This window comes from Salmo salar, chromosome ssa20, assembly GCF_905237065.1.
Source record: "Salmo salar chromosome ssa20, Ssal_v3.1, whole genome shotgun sequence".
NCBI classification, from domain to species: Eukaryota; Metazoa; Chordata; class Actinopteri; order Salmoniformes; family Salmonidae; genus Salmo; species Salmo salar.
Window position 1 is genome coordinate 51239041 of NC_059461.1, and position 25156 is coordinate 51264196.

Sequence of the window (25156 nt, forward strand, 5' to 3'; positions counted from 1 at the left end):
TTCTCATCACTATTGATGTTTATTGCTTTGAACTTAAAAAATTGACAAATTTTACATACAGTATTTTATGGAAATGATAAATGAGCCCAATTGAACACAAATTACACACCGCATGAGGGACAGAGTTTTACTGTGTGTGTTGGGTCCACACATCGCAGCGCTTGTTCTTGTTGCTACCGGCTGCAATCTAGAATGATGAAAATACTTAGTTCAGGAATTTTACTAATGTCTCACTCACTCACTCACATATATAGTTACAGCAGGCCAAGGTGTCAGTCACGCAAACATGCAACAAAGTCAAAGTGATTCAGTTCAAACAAAAATGTCCTTTAAATCCAAGCTTCTCAAAAATAATTCAATTCAGATCTTAGAGTTCGTTCCCAAAAAAAGGTAAGTCCACAAAAAAATAACATTTTAATCCAATGGGAATACACGCATAACCTTTCATTCTGCTTAATTTCCTATCACATTTAATGTGGAGACATTACATAATAGAACATCTTCGGTGAGAGCAAATGGAGTTGGTGTTGAAATGTATAATGGGGAACATGGACACCTGCCTGCTGGGCTGTGTCAGCATCTTGTCAATATAATAGATCATCTTTGCATGCATTTAGAATGGCTTCCACCTACTGACCAACCCACTTCCTATTTCACTTCTTCTTCTGTGAGGTTTTATGGTGAACTACACACAAAAAGGTGTATTGCCGCCACCAACTGGACACTTTATAGTGTTTGTAATGCATGTGTATGGTATACTTGTCTTGTTGATTATGCTGGAAACACGGCCTTTGCTTTGGATATAATACAACTTTGGAAAGTGGTACCATTTTCCATTTGTATTTGAATACTCTATAATATAACAATACATGAAAAGCTGATTTCATGGCATTCGTTTTATTCTCAGGATATATACACATTTGGTAGCAACATTGTAATATAGCACAATTTTGCTATCATTTCCAAACACAAATATAAAGAGTTAGACAACTGCATAGAAATGCAGAAATATATCTCCGTTATAATGCCTCATTCTCCTCTTTTAAACTTTAACATCATTTATAACTCTGGCAAAAGATGAGTTTCGATTAGATAGAACTATCAAATATTTCAGTATTTCAATATTTCATGACTTTAAAATAAGAAAGAGGGGTGAAACATTTTCATCTTGTTCAGACACATCTGAATCATCCACCAAATATTCCCTTTAGTTCCAAAATACAGGTCACTCATACATCATGAATAAAGTTGGATTGTCAGAGTTAAAGTCTGGAAAATAAAATAAAACCCAATGCATAGACAGAAGATAAAATACAATGAAACATAACAGGGGCTGCATCACACCAATGTGAAATAAAACAAAAGCACATTTTGATTTTAATAAAAGGATGCACAAACTGAGTGATTTTTCTACCCTAATACTGTATGCAAACTGGTGAAATGAATGGTGCTGAGAAATTCTGAGCACACACAGGGCAGTGAGGACACGCTCCAGGGCAGTGAGGACACGCAGTAAAAACTCACATTCTGAGGTTCCATTTTACCCACGAGTCCCTGAATTGAAGTACTTCTGTCAGTTCAGTTTAAGTAGTGGAATAATGAGATGGAGAAGGAAGCCATTCTGGCTCTGGCTCTGTTCTGGGTTGAGGAGGTGCCACTGTCCACAGGGACAGCAGATGGTCTTGAGTCTGCTCCGGGCTCTTCCCTCCCATTGGTCCCTGGTTACTTCTCGTCTGGTCCAAAGCAAAAGCTCTATAATGTCAGAAAGCCCTGCACTGCAGCTAGCTAACTATATACCGGACTGTATCGTACACACCCATACACGCACACAAAGAAAGGATGGTCGACTCCATGACTTTTCTAGTGATGGGTTGCACTATAAAGACTTGTTTTAACAAGCTTTGTTATTCAGTGGTTAGCTGTGTGTAAACAGTGTTTTGGGAATTTGAAGCATGCTTACTTACAGTCAGTATCTTTGTGTTGTTATGATATAGGACACAGTACAGCTGCATGTTGTACTATAGAATTTAGTATATATCGCCATGCACTACAGCCTAGACCAGTGTCCGGTCTTCGAGTACCCCCCGACAGTACATATTTTTGTTGTGGCCCCGGACAAGTACACCTGATTTTACTTCTCAACTAATCATCAAGCCCCTGGCAAGTTGAATCAGGTGTTTTTGTACGGGGCTTCAACAAAAAAGTAAGCAGTTGGGGGTAGCAATCAGCCCAAACATGCCACGGTATTGGGTGGTTTAAGTAAGTTTATCTGGCAATAGAGAGTCCATTCTGTCCATCCCCATTACTATTCACTCCGATTCACTTCACTGTAGAAGCTCAATGGGACGGTATAGTGAACTGGAATCATGTCATTATACCAATATAAGTGATTGTGTTAAAAAAAGCATCAGGAAGCATTTCCATTTCAGCTACCAAAGTGTCTCTTCAATGACATCAGTAAGGCAAGTGTTTTTCAAGGTGAGGAGTGTGGGTCTGTGTTCTGTTCAAGTACTGAACTCTTCCGGAAGCACTGCATTGATTTGAGATGTATTTGTGCAGCAAGGTTGGCAATTGGGGCAAAACAAATGTGTTATACTAGTGTATGAGTGAAACTCACAGAGGTGACCATGTAATGCTAAGCTACACAGCACAGCAGGATCTCAAAGCTACATCTAACGCCCTACCGGTTCAATACTCTGACATCAATTGTAAATGGAAACCCAATATTTAGCTTTAATTGGTGCAGTGACAAACCATACTCAACTTTTCAATTGAAATTGACATGTTGGCTGCAATGGGAGTGGGGGGTAGTTTCTGTGAAAGCACATTACATTCCAAAGATAAAATGTTATTAATTACAGCGTCGTACATGAACGTGGGGAAATATAATGATCCTAAATGTATAGCAATGATATAAATTAGCTTTGACTCTTATCCGTCTCTTTTGTTATTGTAGCTAACATTTATAACCACAAGATGAAAGGTGTGTATCAAACAGGTGTCTGAAGCAAGAGTTCGACAGATATTATCATGATATCATGTCTTCTCAGGTTTGAGCTTGTTAGTAGAAAAGAGGATGTTGAGGATGAAGTGAATATTCAGGCCTGCGCCAAGTACAGTGCAGTGATATAATGGACTCAATAAACAGCCTCTCTTTTTCACTGTGTCGGGGTGAATGTCATATCCTTCAGCGTTGGAATGTGGTCCAGGTGACAATGCCATTTTGACCAGGATAAAATCCTCCACAATGAGGAGGGTCTTTGTGCTTGTTGACAAATGTTAACACCAGCGAACCATAAAGTGTGAATTCAGAACAAAATGGTCAACAATAGAGTATAGTTAGGAAAATGTGTGGCCAATTAATAATCAAACAGGGTGAACTCTACAAATAATACACGTGAGAGGGTCTGTACAAAACAACAGAATTGTCATCAAAGAAATGGTGGAGGTTTCCTATGTTTTTGATATCAAAATGTCCGCACATGAATACGTCTGCTCTTCCTCACCCTTCTGAGCCTAAAGATGGAAAGGACGGCGATATGATCAGGCACTGCTTAGATTTTTGGGGCAAAGCTCAATGACACTGGTGGTCTTGACAGGCTTGGTCCTACTCCTTCTTGGTCCACCTCCATTTTCTTCCTGTCGCTGCATGCGTTCCCCTCTCCCTTGGTGACGTGTGTGTCAGCCTGGACCGTGGTCCAGTACTGGTTGTACGGTTGCAGTGGTGGTGGTGGTCAGATGGTGGTGTATATGTAGACGAAGATGACCACCAGCAGGTTGAGCACGGTCCCGATGATCCCCAGCACGGCCAGGATGCGCTCCTCTTGGTCGTCCACAGGGTCTGCGGCGTGGGCGTGGCAGACATACCGGCCGTGGGGGACCATGTTTACCATCAGTGAGCCCCACCCCCACAGGTGCCTACAGAGGGGAGGAGAGAGATGAGTGGGATACTGTCGTTTACCATTGTAAGTGTTTATGCTGTACTTTATGTAGAGGTCTCCAATTCAGACATTAGAAGACAGACAGACAGACAGACAGACAGACAGACAGACAGACAGACAGACAGACAGACAGACAGACAGACAGACAGACAGACAGACAGACAGACAGACAGACAGACAGACAGACAGACAGACAGACAGACAGAGACACAGTTGTTGATTACGTTTCGTTTTAGACAAGCTGACATTTCACATGATTCAAGGAATGAAAAAGTTAATGAAGAACAAAATCAAGCTTGACTTTTTTCTTATGATTACCCATATTTGGTTAACCCTTGCTATGGTTCCAGCATGACAGTGAGATGTTGGGCTGGGCAGCTCAGGGTACCTGCTCCTGTCCCTTTCCATGCAACAGCCCCATGTTTTAATTCAAGATGATGCTCATGTCAAACTGAATGTTTTATCATCCAATTCCAGCCTCATCATGGGCACTTTGTCAATGAGGGGCCATTCAAGTGGACTGAAGTAGAGAGGACAGATTGTAGTAGGTGTCTGTGGAATGCTCTAACTGATACAGCTTACAAGAAGTGAGCCCAGGTCAGTTTGTGACAAAACAGAAACAAACTCTCTCCTGTACTGCGCTTGTTGGCTTCTCGCTGCACAACACAGGGCCGAACAGAATAAACAATATAGGAGCCAACCAAAGTTGTGGCAGCATAGGGGGCCCCGGTGAGGCCTGGGAGACAGTGATGTCTCCCTCCCTCTGCTCTGATGTGACTTAGCCATTCAGCGGTGAAACACGATTATTCCAACCCAATTAGGGGGAAATACATGTGGCACCTCCTTGCTCCAGGCCCCAGCCAGGGAGTCACTCACACATGGCCCCGGTGAGTCCTCTCCACGCTGGCCTCTCAGAGGGTGAGGAAAAAAAGACTGTTCCCCTGCCAAATGACTAGGGGGGAGGAGAGAGAGAGAGAGAGAGAGAGAGAGAGAGAGAGAGAGAGAGAGAGAGAAATAAAGAAAAAGTAGAGGGGGAAGAAGTATGAAGAAAATAGATATTAAAACAGAAATAGAAGGAGAGATGTGGCGGTCGTAAGCAGTGTTCTTAATAGATACCACACTACCTCTTGACGCAACGGAAACAAACAGGCTATAATGGTTTTAAAGTGTCTCCAGTGGAACATTAACATTGAAAGATGCTTTTCCTGTCTACATCCAGGTATTGATTCTCAGTTCTGCACCCCACTTTGACTTATACAGCTTTATTGGATCTCATCATAACTGAATTTACGTGCAACTGATAGCCTCCTGGCTCTCTGTTGTTCACTCCATAGCCATAAAAAGGGCTTCTCCCAAAGCCCCATGTGTAACAGTGAGTCGCTGGATGCTGACAGTGGACAGGGATCTGATGGGATGGGTGGGGATGAGTCACGGTATGTGCTCCCTAGCCCAGCTCCAGTGTCACTGAGAAAACCCATAACAATGTGATGCCTATTTTTCTATAATCAAGGCATTACCAACCCTTGTTATCTTTACAAGCATCAACCAGCATTGAAAATAATTTTGTGTAGATGGTATTAAAATGCTTTCTTTAGATATATCGCTCCTCATACAAGTTGCAGGCATATACTGTAGGTTCCTCATTTACCCACCACAGCATATGGATTACACTAACCTATTCTTTAAGATCCACATTGGACTGGGGTAGATGATAGGAAATTGATGCTCTATTGGCAAATCCCTCAATGGCCAGACACTGTGATTGACATGGCAGCCAGCCAATCGGAGGCATATTCACAACCATCATCAGTAAAAGAGAACATATAACCCGCTTATTTTGAGTCCTTAGCAATGTTCTATCTTAGCCAGTCTGCACACAATACAGGCCTGTTCAGAAAGCATGTATTAGTGATGGTTCATAGGCTCGCTGAGGTTACAAGACTTCACCCTGCAACATTAATATCATAAGGGATCTGAGCGAGACACCATCGATGATTAATGCACTTAAATTTGCTCTTTAAAGAGCACTAGCACGGCGGAGTTAGAGACAGAGAGAACACTACTGAAGCTACTTTCATAGCAGAGCCTGGATGGACCTCCATCTGCAGTCCTCATTAGAGTCAACTGAAAACTATTACAGTATAGTAACACAGCGTTCAAATGAGACCAAAATATCAGCTCAGTTCAGACATTTTCTCTGCAAGAGTCTAATGGAAGCTTCTTGATGTTTTATTGTTCTGAAACCTCTATAAAGACAACCCCCAAAATCTCCAAGCTCAGACGCTTCAATTTTTTAAAATGTTTTTCTGAAGACACAGAGGACATGGTCTACTAATGGACTGCACATCTGAGCACTTTACATCTCAAGTGAAATGGGAAAGGTTTTGATAAACAGTCAAATGTAATTGTGTATACATCTACAGTACTAAGTACCTTGCCCTGCTCCCTCTCCCATTTTAGCAGTGGCAGGTAGAGTTCTATTGGATTGCCCTCTGTACACTGAGCTCGATAAGGAGCTATCTTTAAGTTCATAAACAACTGCTGCTGGCTTCCAGTCAAACCTTTTAAGCACTAAAGAGAGATCAGAGCTAGTTATTGATGAAGTGTTGGCGACATCGGACCGTTCACCTTGAGGAATCATGCGAGCATGCACACCTACACGGCAGGTCCAGAGAACTCCGGGTCACCGCTGCTCAGAGAGGAGTTCGATAATGGAATGTTCCCAGTTTTACTCAACACTAATTGCCAGGTAAATCAATCATGCTAATTACTGTCAAAGAGTAGAGATCCATTCTTATATAGTTTGTTACGACTATTGTAGTGTTACTGGCAAACAGCAGGAGAGAAGTGGTACTGTACACATGATCTAGAAAATATAGTAAAACCTTCCATTACAAGGCTTTGTGCAGCTTCAAGTTTTTCCTGGCTGTGGGTTGGGCTGGGCCTGGCTGTCTCTCCTTGTGCCACAACATTATGTATTCAGCCAGAGGTGGAAATATGAAGAAATAATGAAGGTGAAACAGTAAAAGAAAGATATACACTACATGGTCAAAAGTAGGTGGACACCCCTTCAAATTAGTGGATTTGGCTATTTCAGCCACACCCGTTGCTGACGTGTGTATAAAATTGAGTACCCAGCCGCGCAATCTCTATAGACAAACATTGTCAGTAGAATGGCCCGTACTGAAGAGCCCAGTGACTTTCACTGTGGCACCATCATAGGATGCCTTTCCAACAAGTCAGTTTGTCAAATTTCTGCCCTACTAGAGCTGCCCAGTCAACTGTAAGTGCTGTTACTGTGAAGTGGAAATGTCTAGGAGCAACAACGGCTCAGCCACGAAGTGGTAGGCCACACAAGCTCACAGAACGGGACCACCGAGTGCTGAAGAGCATAGCAACAGTCACTACCAAGTTCCAAACTGTCCCTGAAAGCAACATCAGCACAAGAACTGTTCGTCTGGAGCTTCATGAAATTAGTTTCCATGGCCGAGCAGCTGTGTCTCAATTTAAGTGGTAAGTGCAATTCATAATACTAGTACACTGAATAAATAAAACAATTTCTCATTGGAACGTAACTGATGGACAGTACAGCAGGAGGTAACATACAATTAACCCATAAAAAATAAATACAGTACATATATCTTTGTATCTATAAAATACACATACAAGCCTAAGATCACCATGCACAATGCCAAGTGTCGGCAGGAGTGGTGTAAAGCTCGCCGCCATTGGACTCTGGAACAGTGGAAACGCATTTTCTACAGTGATGATTCACGCTTCACCATATGGCAGTCTGGCGGACAAATCTGGTTTGGGCGGATACCAGGGGAATGCTACCTGTCCGAATGCTGTAAAGTTTGGTGGAGGAGGACTAATGCTCCGGGGCTGTTTTTTATGGTTTGGGCTAGGGCTCTTAGTTCCAGTGAAGGGAAATATTAACGCTACAGCATACAATGACATTATAGATGATTCTGTGCTTCCAACTTTGTGGCAACAGTTTGGGGTAGGCACTTTCCTGTTTCAGCATGACAATGCCCCTGACAACAAAGCGAGGTCCATACAGAAATGGTTTGTCGAGATCGGTGTGGAATAATTTGACTGGCCTGTACAGAGCCCTGACCTCAACCCCATCGAACACCTTTGGGATGAATTGGAACGCCGACTGCAAGCCAGGTCTAATCACCCAACATCAATGCCTGACCTCACTAATGCTCTTGTGGCTGAATCGAAGCAAGTCCCCGCAGAAATGTTCCAACATCTAGTGGAAAGCCTTCGTAGAAGTGTGGAGGCTGTTACAGTAGCAAAGGAGGGACCAACTCCATATTAATGCCCATGATTTTGGAATGAGATGTTCGATGAGCATGTGTCCACATACTCTTGGTCATGTAGTGTATATATAGGAGATGTCTTCAAACTGTGGTGCATTTTGGTCCTGCATTAACGTGGTCTATGCCTTCTAACACCCATAGAGGCTGGAACTAGTTTAAAGTGTATGCCCCATAACAGGATTAAAATATCTCTCTCTCTCTCCAATGGAGGGATGCACACACAGCTCAACCACATGTGCGGTGCCAAATCTTCAGTCATCAGAATTGGGGAGAAACAAACCAGAAGCACAACGTACTGATCAGAGTTGTGTTGTGGCATGGAGGTTTGGTTGGTAAGCATGAGCGTGAGTAATGAGATGCCTTTCTGTTGTTCTTTCGATTGGTGTATCACTTATTGGCAGCTGTGTAAGGTGAGTCTCATTTGAAATGGATGAAACCGCCTCCTACCATCATATCTACCATTACAGCCTGGATACCTGACTAATTCTGTATTCAACGCTGTTGTTGCTTTGCCAAAAGGCAAGTTGTTTAGACAGCAACGTTGTCTTGCTACTATAGGTTGAAGTGATCGGTCAATGTTTCAGGCCAGAAGGATCTGTCTGAAATCCCCAGAGCCCATGATATGTTGACTGTAAACACTTCTCTTGTAGAACGAAACACAAACATTTGTCAAAGGATAGCATATTAGTGTTGGATATGTGCACCGAAGAAATTACAATGGCATGGTTACAGCCTTGAACATGGAGATAAAAATCGCGGAGATGTGCCTAACCTCAGATTTTCTCCCAGCTCTATCTTTCATAGGTCTGTCACACATTGTCTCTCATCTTAAAATAATCATGAGATTTGCATGTTGCATAATGCATATTTTACAGAAGTACGACATATCATGTGCTCTTGGGGCTTTCAGACAAATCCTTCTGGCCTGAAACTTTGACCAACCACTTACAGTAAGACAGCACTTAACTTAGAAACTCTCCATTTTAACTCAGAGCTGATACCTTTACTGAAGAATGCCGATGAAAATAGGTATTGTTTCAATAAATGCATATAAATAAGTACTACAGTGGAGGCTCATCAGAGGAGGAAGGGGAGGACCATACTCCTCAGTGAAATTTCATGAAAAATGTAAATAGTGAAACATTTAAAAAAAGTTATCCTTTTTTGAGAAAACTATATTATATACAGCTGAAGTCAGAAGTTTACATACACCTTAGCCAAAAACATTTAAACTCAGTTTTTCACAATTCCTGACAGTTAATCCTAGTAAAGATTCCCTGTCTTAGGTGAGTTAGGATCACCACTTTATTTTAAGAATGTGAAATGTCAGAATAATAGTAGAGAGAATGATTTATTTCGGCTTTAATTTCTTTCATCACATTTCCAGTGGGTCAGAAGTTTACATACACTCAATTAGTATTTGGAAGCATTGCCTTTAAATTGTTTAACCTCTACGGGCTAGTGGGCGGTATTGAGAATTTTGAAAAAAAATATGTCCCCATTTTTAACTGCCTCCTACACCAACTCAGAAGCTAGGATATGCATATTATTAACAGATTTGGATAGACAACACTCGGAATTTTCTAAAACTGTTTGAATGGTGTCTGTAAGTATAACAAAACTCATATGGCAGGCAAAAACCTGAGAAAAATACAACCAGGAAATGAGAATTTTGTGGCTGTACTATTTTCGAGTCATTGCTAATAGATCACACAGTGACAAAGGATTCATTTCGCACTTCCTATGGCTTCCACTAGATGTCAACGATCTTTATAAAGTTGTTTGAAGCGTCTATGATGAACAGATACCGGATGACAAGGAAGAGAAGTTGACGTCCCTGGGATGTCGTCACTTCATTATTGCGCGCACCTGCACGTTCATGTGAGTTCATGTGAGGCGAGACATTTTTCAAAACGGTTTTCAAGACACAGGAGAGGTCGGGTTGAAATATTACTGATTTTTCACGTTAAAAATGGCCCTAACGATTGATGCTAAACCACGTTTGACATGTTTGAACGAACGTAAATAGGTTGTTTTTTTTACTTTTCGTCGTGACTTTTCCCCCCTGCCCTACTTTTGAGGAGCCTACCGAAGCGCTAACAACATGGAACAACTTGGAGTTATTTGGACATAAATTATGAACTTTGTCGAAAGAAACCACATTTGTTGTGGACCTGGGATTCCTGGAAGTGCCTTCTGATGAAGATAATCAAAGGTAAGGGAATATTTACAATAGTATTATTGATATTAGATGGTTACAAGATGGTGCTAACCTGTATATCCTAGCCTATTGTTCTTAGCTTAGCACCCCGTTTATTGCAAAGTGTGATTTCCCAGTAAAGTTATTTTGAAATCTGGCAATGCGGTAGCATTTACGAGATGTTAATCTATAATTCTTTGAATGACAATATTATAATTTACCAATGTTTTCAAATAGTAATTTTGTAAATTGTAACGCTGATCCACCGGAAGCATTTGAGGGAGAAAAAAATTCTGAATTTCACCGCTTCTGTAAAATGCTGTTTTTGGATATAAATATGAACTTGATGGAACAAAAAATGCATGTATTGTATAACATCATGTCCTAGGAGTGTCATCTGATGAAGATTGTCAAAGGTTAGTGCATAATTTTAGCTGGTTATGTGCTTTTGGTGACGCCTGTCTTTGAATTGACAAAACATTACACACAGCTATTTTCAATGTACTCTCCTAACATAACCTAACTTTATGCTTTCGCCGTAAAGCCTCTTTGAAATCGGACAATGTGGTTGGATTTAGGAGATGTTTATCTTTCAAATGGTGAAAAATAGTTGATTGTTTGAGAAATTGAAATTATTAGATTCTTGCAGTTTTGAATTTCCCGCCATGGTCTCTTGACAATAAATCCCAATACCGGGATCAGGTCCTCAACAGGTTTTAACTTGGTTCAAACATTTCGGTTAGCCTTCCACAAGCTTCTCACAATAAATTGGGTGAATTTGGCCCATTCCTCCTGACAGAGCTCGTGTAACTGAGCCAGGTTTGTAGGCTTCTTTGCTCGCACACGCTTTTTCAGTTCTGCCCACAAATGTTCTCTAGGATTGAGGTCAGGGCTTTGTGATGGCCTCTCCAATGCCTTGACTTTGTTGTCCTTAATCCATTTTGCCACAACTTTGGAAGTATGCTTGGGGTTATTGTCCATTTGGAAGACCCATTTGCGACCAAGCTTTAACTTCCTGACTGACGGCTTGAGATGTTGCTTCAATATATCCACATAATTTTCCTACCTCATGATGCCATCTATTTTGTGAAGTGCACCTGTCCCTTCTGCAGCATGATGCTGCCACCCCCGTGCTTCACGGTTGGGATGGTGTTCTTCGGTTTGCAAGCCTCCCCCTTTTTCCTACAAACATAACGATGGTCATTATGGCCAAACAGTTCTATTTTTGTTTCATCAGATCAGAGGACATTTCTCCAAAAAGTACGATCTTTGTCCCCATGTGCAGTTGCCAACCGCAGTCTGGCTTTTTTATGGCGGTTTTGGAGCAGCGGCTTCTTCCTTGCTGAGCGGCCTTTCAGGTTATGTCGATATAGGACTCGTTTTACTGCGGATATAGATACTTTTGTACCTGTTTCTTCCAGCATCTTCACAAGGTCCTTTGCTGTTGTTCTGGGATTGATTTGTACTTTTCGTATGTTCATCTCTAGGAGACAGAACGTGTCTCCTTCCTGAGCGGTATGACGGCTGCGTGGTCCCATGGTGTTTATACTTGCATACTATTGTTTGTACAGATGAACGTGGTACCTTCAGGCGTTTGGAAATTGCTCCCAAGGATGAACCAGACTTGTGGAAGTCTCCTATTTATTTTCTGAGGTCTTGGCTGATTTCTTTTGATTTTCACATGATGTCAAGCAAAGAGGCACTGAGTTTGAAGGTAGGCCTTGAAATACATCCACGGGTACACCTCCAATTGACTCAAATGATGTCAATTAACCTATCAGAAGCTTCTAAAGCCATGACATCATTTTCTAGAATTTTTCAGGCTGTTTAAAGGCACAGTCAACTTAGTGTATGTAAACATCTGACCCACTGGAATTGTGATACAGTGAATTATAAGTGAAATAATCTGTCTGTAAACAATTGTTGGAAAAATTACTTGTGTCATGCACAAAGTAGATGTCCCAACCGACTTGCCAAAACTATAGTTTGTTAACAAGAAATGTGTGGAGTGGTTGAAAAATGAGTTTTACTGACTCCAACCTAAGTGTATGTAAACTTCCGACTTCAACTGTATATATTCATATGTCACCAAATAATTGGTTAAAATACACTCGTTTGCAATGAAGGTCTACAGTAACTTCAACAGCACTGTCTGGGGTAGCACAATGATATAGCCAGAGGACAGCTAGCTTGCGAAAGTATTCACCCCCTTGGCATTTTTCCTATTTTGTTGCCTTACAACCTGGAATTAAAATGGATTTTTGGGGGGGATTTGTATCATTTGATTTACACAACATGCCTTCCACTTTGAAAATGCAAAATATTTTTTGTCGTGAAAAACAAACAAGAAACAGAAAACTTAAGTGTGCTTAACTTGCATAACTATTCACCCCCCTAAGTCAATACTTTGTAGAGCCACCATGACAATGGTGGCAATCAGAGCTGCAAGTCTCTTGGGGTATGTCTCTATAAGCTTGGTACATCTAGCCACTGGGATTTTTGCCCATTCTTCAAGGCAAAACTGCTCCAGCTCCTTCAAGTTGGATGGGTTCGGCTGGTGTACAGCAATCTTTAAGTCATACCACAGATTCTCAATTGGATTGAGTTCTGGGCTTTGACTAGGCCATTCCAAGACATTTAAATATTTCCCCTTGAACCACTCGAGTGTTGCTTTAGCAGTATGCTTAGGGTCATTGTCCTGCTGGAAGGTGAACCTCCGTCCCAGTCTCAAATCTCTGGAAGACTGAAACAGGTTTCCCTCAAGAATATCCCTGTATTTAGCGCCATCCATCATTCCTTCAATTCTGACCAGTTTCTCAGTCCCTGTCAAGGATGGTGTTCTTGGGGTGATGAGAGGTGTTGGGTTTGTGCCAGACATAACATTTTCTTTGATGGCCAAATAGCTCAATTTTGGTCTCATCTGACCAGAGTACCTTCTTCCATATTTTTGGGGAGTCGCTCACATACCTTTTGGCGAACACCACAAACGTGTTTGCTTATTTTTTTCATTAAGCAATGGCTTTTTTTCTGGCCAATCTTCCATAAAGCCCAGCTCTGTGGAGTGTACGGCTCAAAGTGGTCCTATGGACAGATACTCCAATCTCTGCTGTGGAGCTTTGCAGCTCCTTCAGGGTTATCTTTGGTCTCTTTGTTGCCTCTCTGATTAATTCCCTCCTTGCTTGGTCCTTGAGTTTTGGTGGGTGGCCCTCTCTTGGCAGGTTTGTTGTAGTGCCATATTCTTTCCATTTTTAATAATGGATTTAATGGTGCTCCGTGGGATGTTCAAAGTTTCAAAATTGTTTTTTATAATGGTGCATTCACCTTATGATATCCAGTGGAACAACCACTTTACAATAGTGCATCTAAATCTTTTAAGGGGGGGGGGTTAGAAGGATTACTTTATCCTATCCTAGGTATTCCTTAAAGAGGTGGGATTTCAGGTGTCTCCGGAAGGTGGTGATTGACTCCGCTGTCCTGGCGTCGTGAGGGACCTTGTTCCACCATTGGGGTGCCAGAGCAGCGAACAGTTTTGACTGGGCTGAGCGGGAACTGTGCTTCCTCAGAGGTAGGGGGCCAGCAGGCCAGTGGTGGATGAACGCAGTGCCCTTGTTTGGGTGTAGGGCCTGATCAGAGCCTGAAGGTATGGAGGTGCCGTTCCCTTCACAGCTCCGTAGGCAATCACCATGGTCTTGTAGCGGATGCGAGCTTCAACTGGAAGCCAGTGGAGAGAGCGGAGGAGCGGGGTGACGTGAGAGAACTTGGGAAGGTTGAACACCAGACGGGCTGCGGCGTTCTGGATGAGTTGTAGGGGTTTAATGGCACAGGCAGGGAGCCCAGCCAACAGCGAGTTGCAGTAATCCAGACGGGAGATGACAAGTGCCTGGATTAGGACCTGCGCCACTTCCTGTGTGAGGCAGGGTCGTACTCTGCGAATGTTGTAGAGCATGAACCTACAGGATCGGGTCACCGCCTTGATGTTAGTGGAGAACGACAGGGTGTTGTCCAGGATCACGCCAAGGTTCTTAGCACTCTGGGAGGAGGACACAAGGGAGTTGTCAACCGTGATGGCGAGATCATGGAACGGGCAGTCCTTCCCCGGGAGGAAGAGCAGCTCCGTCTTGCCGAGGTTCAGCTTGAGCTGGTGATCCGTCATCCACACTGATATGTCTGACAGACATGCAGAGATGCGATTCGCCGCCTGGTTATCAGAAGGGGGAAAGGAGAAGATTAATTGTGTGTCGTCTGCATAGCAATGATAGGAGAGACCATGTGAGGATATGACAGAGCCAAGTGACTTGGTGTATAGCGAGAATAGGAGAGGGCCTAGAACAGAGCCCTGGGGGACACCAGTGGTGAGAGCGCATGGTGCGGAGACAGATTCTCGCCACGCCACCTGGTAGGAGCGACCTGTCAGGTAGGACGCAATCCAAGCGTGGGCCGCGCCGGAGATGCCCAACTCGGAGAGGGTGGAGAGGAGGATCTGATGGTTCACAGTATCAAAGGCAGCAGATAGGTCTAGAAGGATGAGAGCAGAGGAGAGAGAGTTAGCTTTAGCAGTGCGGAGAGCCTCCGTGACACAGAGAAGAGCAGTCTCAGTTGAATGCCCAGTCTTGAAACCTGACTGATTAGGATCAAGAAGGTCATTCTGAGAGAGATAGCAGGAGAGCTGGCCAAGGACGGCACGTTCAAGAGTTTTGGAGAGAAAAGAAAGAAGGGATACTGGTCTGTAGTTGTTGACATCGGAGGGATCGAGTGTAGGTTTTTTCAGAAGGGGTGCAACTCTCGCTCTCTTGAAGACGGAAGGGACGTAGACAGCGGTCAAGGATGAGTTGACGAGCGAGGTGAGGTAGGGGAGAAGGTCTCCGGAAATGGTCTGGAGAAGAGAGGAGGGGATAGGGTCAAGTGGGCAGGTTGTTGGGCGGCCGGCCGTCACAAGACGCGAGATTTCATCTGGAGAGAGAGGGGAGAAAGAGGTCAAAGCACAGGGTAGGGCAGTGTGAGCAGGACCAGCGGTGTCGTTTGACTTAGCAAACGAGGATCGGATGTCGTCAACCTTCTTTTCAAAATGGTTGACGAAGTCATCCGCAGAGAGGGAGGAGGGGGGGAGGAGGATTCAGGAGGGAGGAGAAGGTAGCAAAGAGCTTCCTAGGGTTAGAGGCAGATGCTTGGAGTTTAGAGTGGTAGAAAGTGGCTTTAGCAGCAGAGACAGAAGAGGAAAATGTAGAGAGGGAGTGAAAGGATGCCAGGTCCGCAGGGAGGCGAGTTTTCCTCCATTTCCGCTCGGCTGCCCGGAGCCTTGTTCTGTGAGCTCGTAGTGAGTCGTCGAGCCACGGAGCAGGAGGGGAGGACCGAGCCGGCCTGGAGGATAGGGGACAGAGAAAATCAAAGGATGCAGAAAGGGAGGAGAGGAGGGTTGAGGAGGCAGAATCAGGAGATAGGTTGGAGAAGGTTTGAGCAGAGGGAAGAGATGATAGGATGGAAGAGGAGAGAGTAGCGGGAGAGAGAGAGCGAAGGTTGGGACGGCGCAATACCATCCGAGTAGGGGCAGAGTGAGAAGTGTTGGATGAGAGCAAGAGGGAAAAGGATACAAGGTAGTGGTCGGAGATTTGGAGGGGAGTTGCAATGAGATTAGTGGAAGAACAGCATCTAGTAAAGATGAGGTCAAGCGTATTGCCTGCCTTGTGAGTAGGGGGGGAAGGTGAGAGGGTGAGGTCAAAAGAGGAGAGGAGTGGAAAGAAGGAGGCAGAGAGGAATGAGTCAAAGGTAGACGTGGGGAGGTTAAAGTCACCCAGAACTGTGAGAGGTGAGCCATCCTCAGGAAAGGAACTTATCAAGGCGTCAAGCTCATTGATGCTCTCCAAAGGAACCTGGAGGGCGATAAATGATAAGGATGTTAAGCTTGAAAGGGCTGGTAACTGTGACAGCATGGAATTCAAATGAGGAGATAGACAGATGGGTCAGGGGAGAAAGAGAGAATGTCCACTTGGGAGAGATGAGGATGATACTTACTTGAGGATACTTCTCCACAACTTAGTCCCTGACCTGTTTGGAGAGCTCCTTGGTCTTCATGGTGCCGCTTGCTTGGTGGTGCCCCTTTCTTAGTGGTGTTGCAGACTCAGGCCTTTCAGAACAGGTGTATATATACTGAGATCATTTGACAGATCATGTGACACTTAGATTGCACACAGGTGGACTTTATTTAACTAATTATGTGACTTCTGAAGATAATTGTTTGCACCAGATATTTTAGGGGCTTCATAGCAAAAGGGGTGAATGAATATATATATGCACGCACCACTTTTCAGTTTATTCTTTTATACTTTTTTAAATAAAGTTTTTTTTTCATTTCACTTCATTTTTGGGGAAAAATGGTATGTTCATTACAAGAAATCCAAATAAAAATCCATGTAAATTACAGGTTGTAATGCAACAAAATACAAAAAAATGCCAAGAGGGATGAATACTTTTGCAAGGCACTGTAGCTACCAGCATGAGTGTGCAGTTTTCTCCACCAGAATGGTAGACTGGCCGACGCTGCCGAAAATGTTGTGGACTTTTCGTTGAAAAACCCCTTTCATTCTCTGGGGCAAACGAAAAAGGTGTGAATTAAAAGCGAGGGTCGACCTCTGCCTGAGATCAGTTTCATGAGGAAGGATGAAAAGGTGAGGGTGTTCAATACCAACTGGTATCAAAAGTATAGCTGGTTAACAGGGAGCCTTTCATCAAGCCGCCTGTTTTGCTGGCATTGTCTGCTGTTTATAAAGTCTGAGCCTTGGTCGAAAGGTGGGTACAGTGACCCGAAGAACATTGATCGTTCAGCTAAACGGCAAAACAAAAGCAGGGATCATATAAGTGCCCACATCAGAATCAAGCTTCTGGGAAAAATCTGCATCGATAAGGACGAAGGTCTGCGTACTCAAACTGCGAAACACAACGAGAAAGTAAGAAGAAACAGGGATGTTCTCAAGCAGCTTATCAAAACCACTGCGTTTTTGGGCAAGCAAGAATTTGCTTTAAGAGGACCCGACGAGAGGGAAAGTTCTGCCTACAAGGGCAACTACAAGGAGCTTGCAGACTTAATTGCACGTTACAATGCTTTACTTGCTGAACATATTGAACTTTCGACTGTCAATTCTGAATGATTTGATAGCTTCCATCGCATCATCCATTCAAATATTAAAGAGAGGTTGATGCAGCGCATATTTTCAAAATCCTCCAGTCTTTATTTAGCAAAGATGATAATACATCACTCCGGCCAGACACAAGCAAAAACTCATGACATAAATGTTGCAGCAGCCTAGGCTACACCTAAACATTAGAAATCTGACATGCTGTATGGGATGAAAACTAGACTATTACTCAGTCTGATCAACTGTAGGCTACTATTAAGAGCAGCTGCATACAGCCTATGTGCCCTGTCCATCTGGTCAGGGTAAACTAATTAGTAACGTTATGTATTTATAGTACATTTGTGCGTCAGGAGAAAATGTGAATAATCAAATTTAATTTATATTCAAAATTGGGGTGTTACGTGGGTCGTCTAAAGGAGACCAAGGCGCAGCATGTAGAGTGCTCATAATTTAACTTTTAATGAAGACACTTGAACAAAACAACAAAACGACCGACAACAGTTCCGTAAGGTACACTTTGACAAAACGGAAAACAACTACCCACACCCACACATGAAAAACGATAGACAGCTGCCTCTGATTGGAAACCATACCTGGCCAAAACATAGAAATAGAAATCTAGAAAACCCCACATAGAAACAGAAAACCAAAACCACCCAAAACACCCACCTGTCATGCCCTGACCACTCTACTATGGAAAATGACCTCTAACAAGGGTCAGGACGTGACATGGGGTGGCTAGGCTGCCTATATGTTTTTGATCCAAAATGATTAACTGGAAATAATGAATCAACATAATAGTGATGGCAGATGTGAGTCATTTTTTTTATAAGGCCTACAGTTGCATAGGCCTGCATGATGCAAACATGCATAAAGCAAGCTCAGCCCTGTGAGGTCCATTGTCTATCAGTTGTTGTCTATGTGTCTGGGTAGAGGAAATGTAAGGTAGCTGCAGTTTGAAAGGGCTTTCATCCCCCCCAGGGCCAGGAGTTTTTTTAAAACCATGAGATCTGATTAAGAAAAACTCGTCCCATCATAGCCCATATGAAACCATTTTACAACTGATTAAGCACTGTCATACCTTATAGGGTCCAGAGTTTTCCTAATTAGGTTAACATATAAGGAAAAACTCCAGGCCCCAGGGGGTAAAAATTGTCCCCCCGCTCTGGAACCTATTGTGGCACTAATCTGCTTGCAGTTGTCAGTTATCATCAGTTACGTGGATGACCAGGGCTTTATTCAGGAACGTTTCTTGAGCTACTTTGATGTGTCAAGTGAGCGAGATGCGCGGTCTGTGTTTAACTTTATGAATTCTGAGATGTTTCAGTTTAAGTTCTTAAAGAAACTCGTTGTCCAAACCTTTCGATGGCGCCGCTCTAATGGAATGTATCTGCTATTTGTATTTACAGCTAAGTCCCCTCCTGTTCCCTGATTTAAGAGGTGATGACTACTCCACTACCATTGTCAACTTTCTCCTGGCATGAACTGAAGCCATGTCTCATGTGCCCGCTCATCCACTGGCACAATGAATGTTTCCCCTCCAAGTACAGAGTACCCCTATCAATTTTCTGTCATTACTGTACAGTCATGGCCAAAAGTTTTGAGAATGACACAGATATTAATTTTCACAAAGTCTGCTGCCTCAGTTTGTATGATGACAATTTGCATATATTCCAGAACGTTATGAAGAGTGATCAGATGAATTGCAATTAATTGCAAAGTCCCCTCTTCGCCATGCAAATGAACTGAATCCCCCAAAAACATTTCCACTGCATTTCAGCCCTGCCACAAAAGGACCAGCTGACATCATGTCAGTGATTCTCTCCTTAACACAGGTGTGAGTGTTGACGAGGACAAGGCTGGAGATCACTCTGTCATGCTGATTGAGTTCGGATAACAGACTGGAAGCTTCAAAAGGAGGGTGGTGCTTGGAATCATTGTTCTTCCTCTGTCAATCATGGTTACCTGCAAGGAAACACGTGCCGTCATCATTGCTTTGCACAAAAAGGGCTTCCCAGGCAAGGATATTGCTGCCAGTAAGATTGCACCTAAATCATCCATTTATCGGATCATCAAGAACTTCAAGGAGAGCGGTTCAATTGTTGTGAAGAAGGCTGCAGGGCACCAAAGAAAGTCCAGCAAGCGCCAGGACCGTCTCCTAAACTTGATTCAGCTGTGGGATCTGGGCATCACCAGTACAGAGCTTGCTCAGGAATGGCAGCATGCAGGTGTGAGTGCATCTGCACGCACAGTGAGGCGAAGACTTTTGGAGGATGGCCTGGTGTCAAGAAGGGCAGCAAAGAAGCCACTTCTCTCCAGGAAAAACATGAGGGACAGACTGATATTCTGCAAAAGGTACAGGGATTAGACTGCTGAGGACTGGGGTAAAGTCATTTTCTCTGATGAATCCCCTTTCCGATTGTTTGGGGCATCCGGAAAAAAGCTTGTTCGGAGAAGACAAGGTGAGCGCTACCGTCAGTCCTGTGTCATGCCAACAGTAAAGCATCCTGAGACCATTCATGTGTGGGGTTTCTTCTCAGCCAAGGGAGTGGGCTCACTCACAATTTTGCCTAAGAACACAGCCATGAATAAAGAATGGTACCAACACATCCTCTGAGAGCAACTTCTCCCAACCATCCAGGAACAGTTTGGTGACAAACAATGCCTTTTCCAGCATGATGGAGCACCTTGCCATAAGGCAAAAGTGATAACTAAGTGGCTCGGGGAACAAAACATCGATATTTTGTTGTCCATGGCCAGGAAACTCCTCAGACCTTAATCCCGTTGAGAACTTGTGGTCAATCCTCAAGAGGCGGGTGGACAAACAAAACCCCACAAATTCTGTCAAACTCCAAGCATTGATTATGCAAGAATGGGCTGCCATCAGTCAGGATGTGGCCCAGAAGTTAAATTGACAGCATGCCAGGGCAGATTGCAGAGGTCTTGAAAAAGAAGGGTCAACACTGAAAATATTGACTCTTTGCATCAACTTCATGTAATTGTCAATAAAAGCCTTTGACACTTACGAAATGCTTGTAATTATACATCAGTATTCCATAGTAACTTCTGCCAAAAATATCTAAAGACTCTGAAGCAGCAAACTTTGTGGAAATTAATATTTGTGTCATTCTCAAAACTTTTGGCCACGACTGTATGTAGAGTCAATCACATATACAATCACATTATTACAGATCAATGATTTTACTCATTGCCTGGACTAACTCATTCTTAGCTATTTTATCTAACTGTGTACTGTGTTGTGTTATTGTTTTTTGTCTTCCCTTTTTGTCAAATCCTGTCCTGCACTGGTCAAGCCTCTGAACACCTCAACTCATGCCTCATACCCTCATTTAATCACTGATCCCTTTCCAACACAGTGTAAGTAGCCCTCCCATTCACCATAATATTGTACTATAAATGTATTTTTAAATGCTTTAGGTTAAAATAATTAGTCTTTGACGATTTTTGAAACACACTTGTTCGTCTCCGTGCGTTCCGCCTATACCGTGGGTCTCCCATCCTCCTCCATTTTAAGTCACCAGCCTCCACTGACGTACTGTATATCTCTAATGCTCAGGGGAAACAGTTAGGACAATTCCAGTGGGGTGGAAAACAGGAAGCAAAATATTATTTATAAAATGCAAATACAATACGATGGATTGAAAGAGCTGCGAGTCAATATATTGCCTTACTGAACGCAAGAGTATTGGATTCTCAATTTAGATAATACTGTTATTCCACCCCATGTGGACGACAGATTATCTGCATCATCTCTTCATCACACAGAGACACTGGATGCCTTGTGAATGCCTTGTAGGCCTCTGTCATTGTGATCAATGGTTGTTGATCGATACCTAAATGATCATGGACTGTCTTGCCTATGATGTGAAAGCACTAACATAACACGTCCAAATAGACACCATGCTGCCGTCATATCCGTTGCCCCTCTCTCTCCCTCAATCCACCCACTACACGGGTTCCTCTGATGCAGAGGTTATTGCATAATGTGGCCATAATGTAATTATTCTGGGTCACTGCCTGAAGTGGGAAGTGTCTGGCTGTCTCATTTTAAAGATATGGTGTTGAGATTTCCCAAAAACGATCACACTATAACACGCTATATTAGAACCCTTACTAAAACAGCACAGACACACACACACACACACACACTCACATCCACACATGCACAAACGGTACACACGCGCGCACACACAGCGAGATGAGTCACAGAGAGTGATGGCAGAGGAACCAGAGCCTTATGACGGCCCAGACATCCACAGGCCTCATTATAAGCTCTGATGGACAGGCAGCGTGGGAGGGAAGAGTGGTGCCCAGGGCCAACGGATGACTGTCAGATCGCTTCCCATTCTTTCGTTCATCTTTCGCTTTTTCCCGCTCGGATTAGTGACTGTCCTTCCAACCAAAGCATCCGGGCTGACACTGGATTAAATTCCTCACTTCCCCCTTTTCCGGTGTTATTCCCATTAGCTTCACCAGTGACCTCTTTTTGGGATCTCTCCTTGATGTTCAAGAGGTGGCAGGTTACTTGTGCCCTTTCCAATTCCACTCCCTTTCTCTACAAATGAAATTAACATTTACTGGCAACACCATTTGTATGTGGTTGTCATGGTGGTGGTGGTGGTGGTGGTGGTGGTGGGGGGGGGGCAGCAGTCATTCTATTTAGATCTGCAGCTCCTCTATCTCCACCTCTCCTCCAACCAATGAAACTGAGAGACGGTGGCTTAACTGGCTCAATCTAATCAAATACAAGTTGATTGTTAGCGATTGAGTGGTGTTTCCGAGAGAGTTTGAAGGATAAAATGTAAGAAGCAAGGGGGATATGTAGAGGCTCTTGAAGGAGAAAACAGACCAGAGACTGCTTCCCTGTGGCTTTCAGCTACATTCTGATTGATCAATCCCTCATCCCCTGGCTGCTCTGTGAATGAATCTGACTTGTGGGAATGCCCTGTGTAGCCACACATGTCTGGGATGAAAGCCCCTGTGTTGATAGTGATAGATGGACGTGCTTCTGAAGAACACTCTCAGACATAGGGGCATACACCCAGGGGGCCAATTCACACTTGTCAGCCATGCAAAAACGTTCAAATCGATGAGGGAACGCAGTACTGACACCAAACGGTTACAAGGGAATTTTCAAAGAGGGAAAGTTGCACGCCCCCTATTTTCTACACGAATATGTCAAACAAATCTGCTACGTCACATTATGATCATAATTCTTAATTTTATATTTTTCAAACGTGTCAAAAGTAAGCATATGGTTTATCAGAACCATCAAAAAATGAAGTCAAAAGGAGTCCAAAGGTGCAGCACAAGTGTAAGCATATGAACATTATCCTACAGGATGAGCGCGCTTTCAAAACTATAGTCAATTCTCTGCCTTAAGCGGAGGGCTTTTCAGCAGGAAGCAGGAAGCTGTCCTATATGACCTATTGGAAACACTGACAGGACTCATTGTTGCAGATGCTGGAAATCACATAGTGGTCATTTAGTTTTTTTCCCTAGCACTACACAGCTGATTCAAATTATCAAAGCTTGATGATGAGTTGGTTATTTTAATCAGCTGTGTAGTGATCCGCCAAAAACCAAAATGTGCACCCAGGGGGGGGGGGGGCCTGATTGATGTCACACTTTTACCCCCAGCTAATATACCTGACTCCAATAATCAACTAATCATGATCTTCTGTTAAGAATGCCATTTTTTTTTAAAATCAGCTGTGTTTGCTAGGGATGTGGAAAAAGTTTGACACCCCTCCACCCCCGTAGACTGGAGTTGCCCATCCCTGCTTTAGAGTCAACAACAGCCTGACCTCTGACCCAGCTCACCTTCTAAACAAACCCCTGTGGGGAGCAACATAGTACCCTTCAACAACATGTTCAGTGACACTTTCTCTGTTTGGCTTTTTGTCTATTCGATAAACATTAAGAAGCTGTATCGGATAACATCTTTCCCTCTTTTTCCTCTCATACAGTACCGTGACACAATGACACTCATCATGCACAGACAGACAGGCAGACAGCACACGAATGCACACGCACACACAACCTCTCCCTATCTCTATGACTGTAATGTGCAGTGCGTCAACTAATGACTTGCATACTCACCACACATTGCACCAGGGGGGTAACCAATATGCTCCTTCTTTTTTGCTATTCCAGTATCCTCTCCATGTCTCCACCGTCTTGCCAAGCTCCTTCTCCACCCCCTCCCTTTCCCCCGGCACACTTCTTTCTTCCTGGTCCAGGTCTCTCGTTGTTGGAAAATAGTTCAAATGTCCTGCTGCAGCACAGATTCTTTGCAGTTAGTCTCTGTTTCCCTGAAGCAGTCCCTTTGAAACTCTGACACTTTTAAGTATGGCTTTGGCTTCTCAAGTAGAATAAATCCTTAACTTGACTTTGTATATGGTTCAACTGTTTTCAGTCCTCCAGAAGGAAGAATCCCACCTGATCTTTTCCTCAGGTGTCAAGAGCCTCTTTCGTTTGTTTTGTTTCCACTTTGCAGGTAATGGAACATTGATGTATGCTTTTCCAACATGCCTGTCGTTATCAATATTTAATAAGAACTCTTGCTGTTTGAGCTTGATTCCCAATGTCCTTGTCATGAGGCTGTGGACAATGCTTTTCCTCCGCTTCATATAGTCGAAGTCTCATCTTCTGTCCCAGAGGTCTGTCTGCTCAGTGTCAGTTCTGCATCAAAGTCTTAACATAACATAATCTGATCCTTTGCACTTGTTGTGGACCTGTAGACAGTCTTCCCGACCCCAAAATGACGTATTATTCAATTTTATCTTTCTATTTCTCCAAATAAGATCTGCTGCTGGTTGGAGCTGTGTTCAAGTAGGAGGCGTCTTCCATAGCGGCAAAAAGGGCTGGGAATGTAGCCATAACAGAAATCAAGCCAATGGGACTGGATGAGAGGATTGTGAGATAAAAAAAAAGAGATCCCCAAAGAAGCTGCTGAACTGACAGCAGAGGAGATAGGAGAGGGAGGAGGTTGCAGAGAAACGTATGTGGGGGTGGGATGGAGGGGAGGGGGACAGGTGGGTCAAGTTGCGTGTCTAGCGGTCCTCTGTCACACCTATGGATTTCCACTGAAGACAAATAAAGTCGTGAGTAACAGCCACAGAATCCCAGATAGGTCTTATATCGCTCGCTCTCTCTCTGAGGCTGTCAAACTTACTCCATATGCTCGTCCATCCATCATTCTCTCTTACACTCCCTCTCTTCTTCGGTCCTCCTCTTGACTTCTCTTTGTGTCACCTGGTTGGCTGTCAGATACCCAGCTTCTCCTCTCACAGGGACGAATGATGATTTAAAACCTGGTGGTTAACCTGTAGTGGAATCCCTTTTTGTTGCTTGTCCACATTTTCATGATCGTCCTCAAGTCTGAAGGAGGATCCATCACTCTCGGGTTTACAGGTTTGCACCTTTTCACAATTCCACTGTCTCTCTCTCTTTCTCTCTGTTTCGCTTACTCCACATGCGTCTCTGTGTATCGCTGAGCAGCTCTATCCCCCCTCCTTTTTCCCTCTTTCTCTC

General features: G+C 43.5%; 1 long non-coding RNA gene across 1 annotated transcript; it reads right to left on the bottom strand.

Annotated features, from left to right (window-relative positions):
- Positions 1–25156, bottom strand: LOC123729268 (uncharacterized). The gene is made up of 2 exons (XR_006760963.1): positions 23723–25156; positions 1–3918 (listed from the first exon to the last, which is right to left on the bottom strand). It is a non-coding gene; the product is annotated as an uncharacterized lncRNA (long non-coding RNA).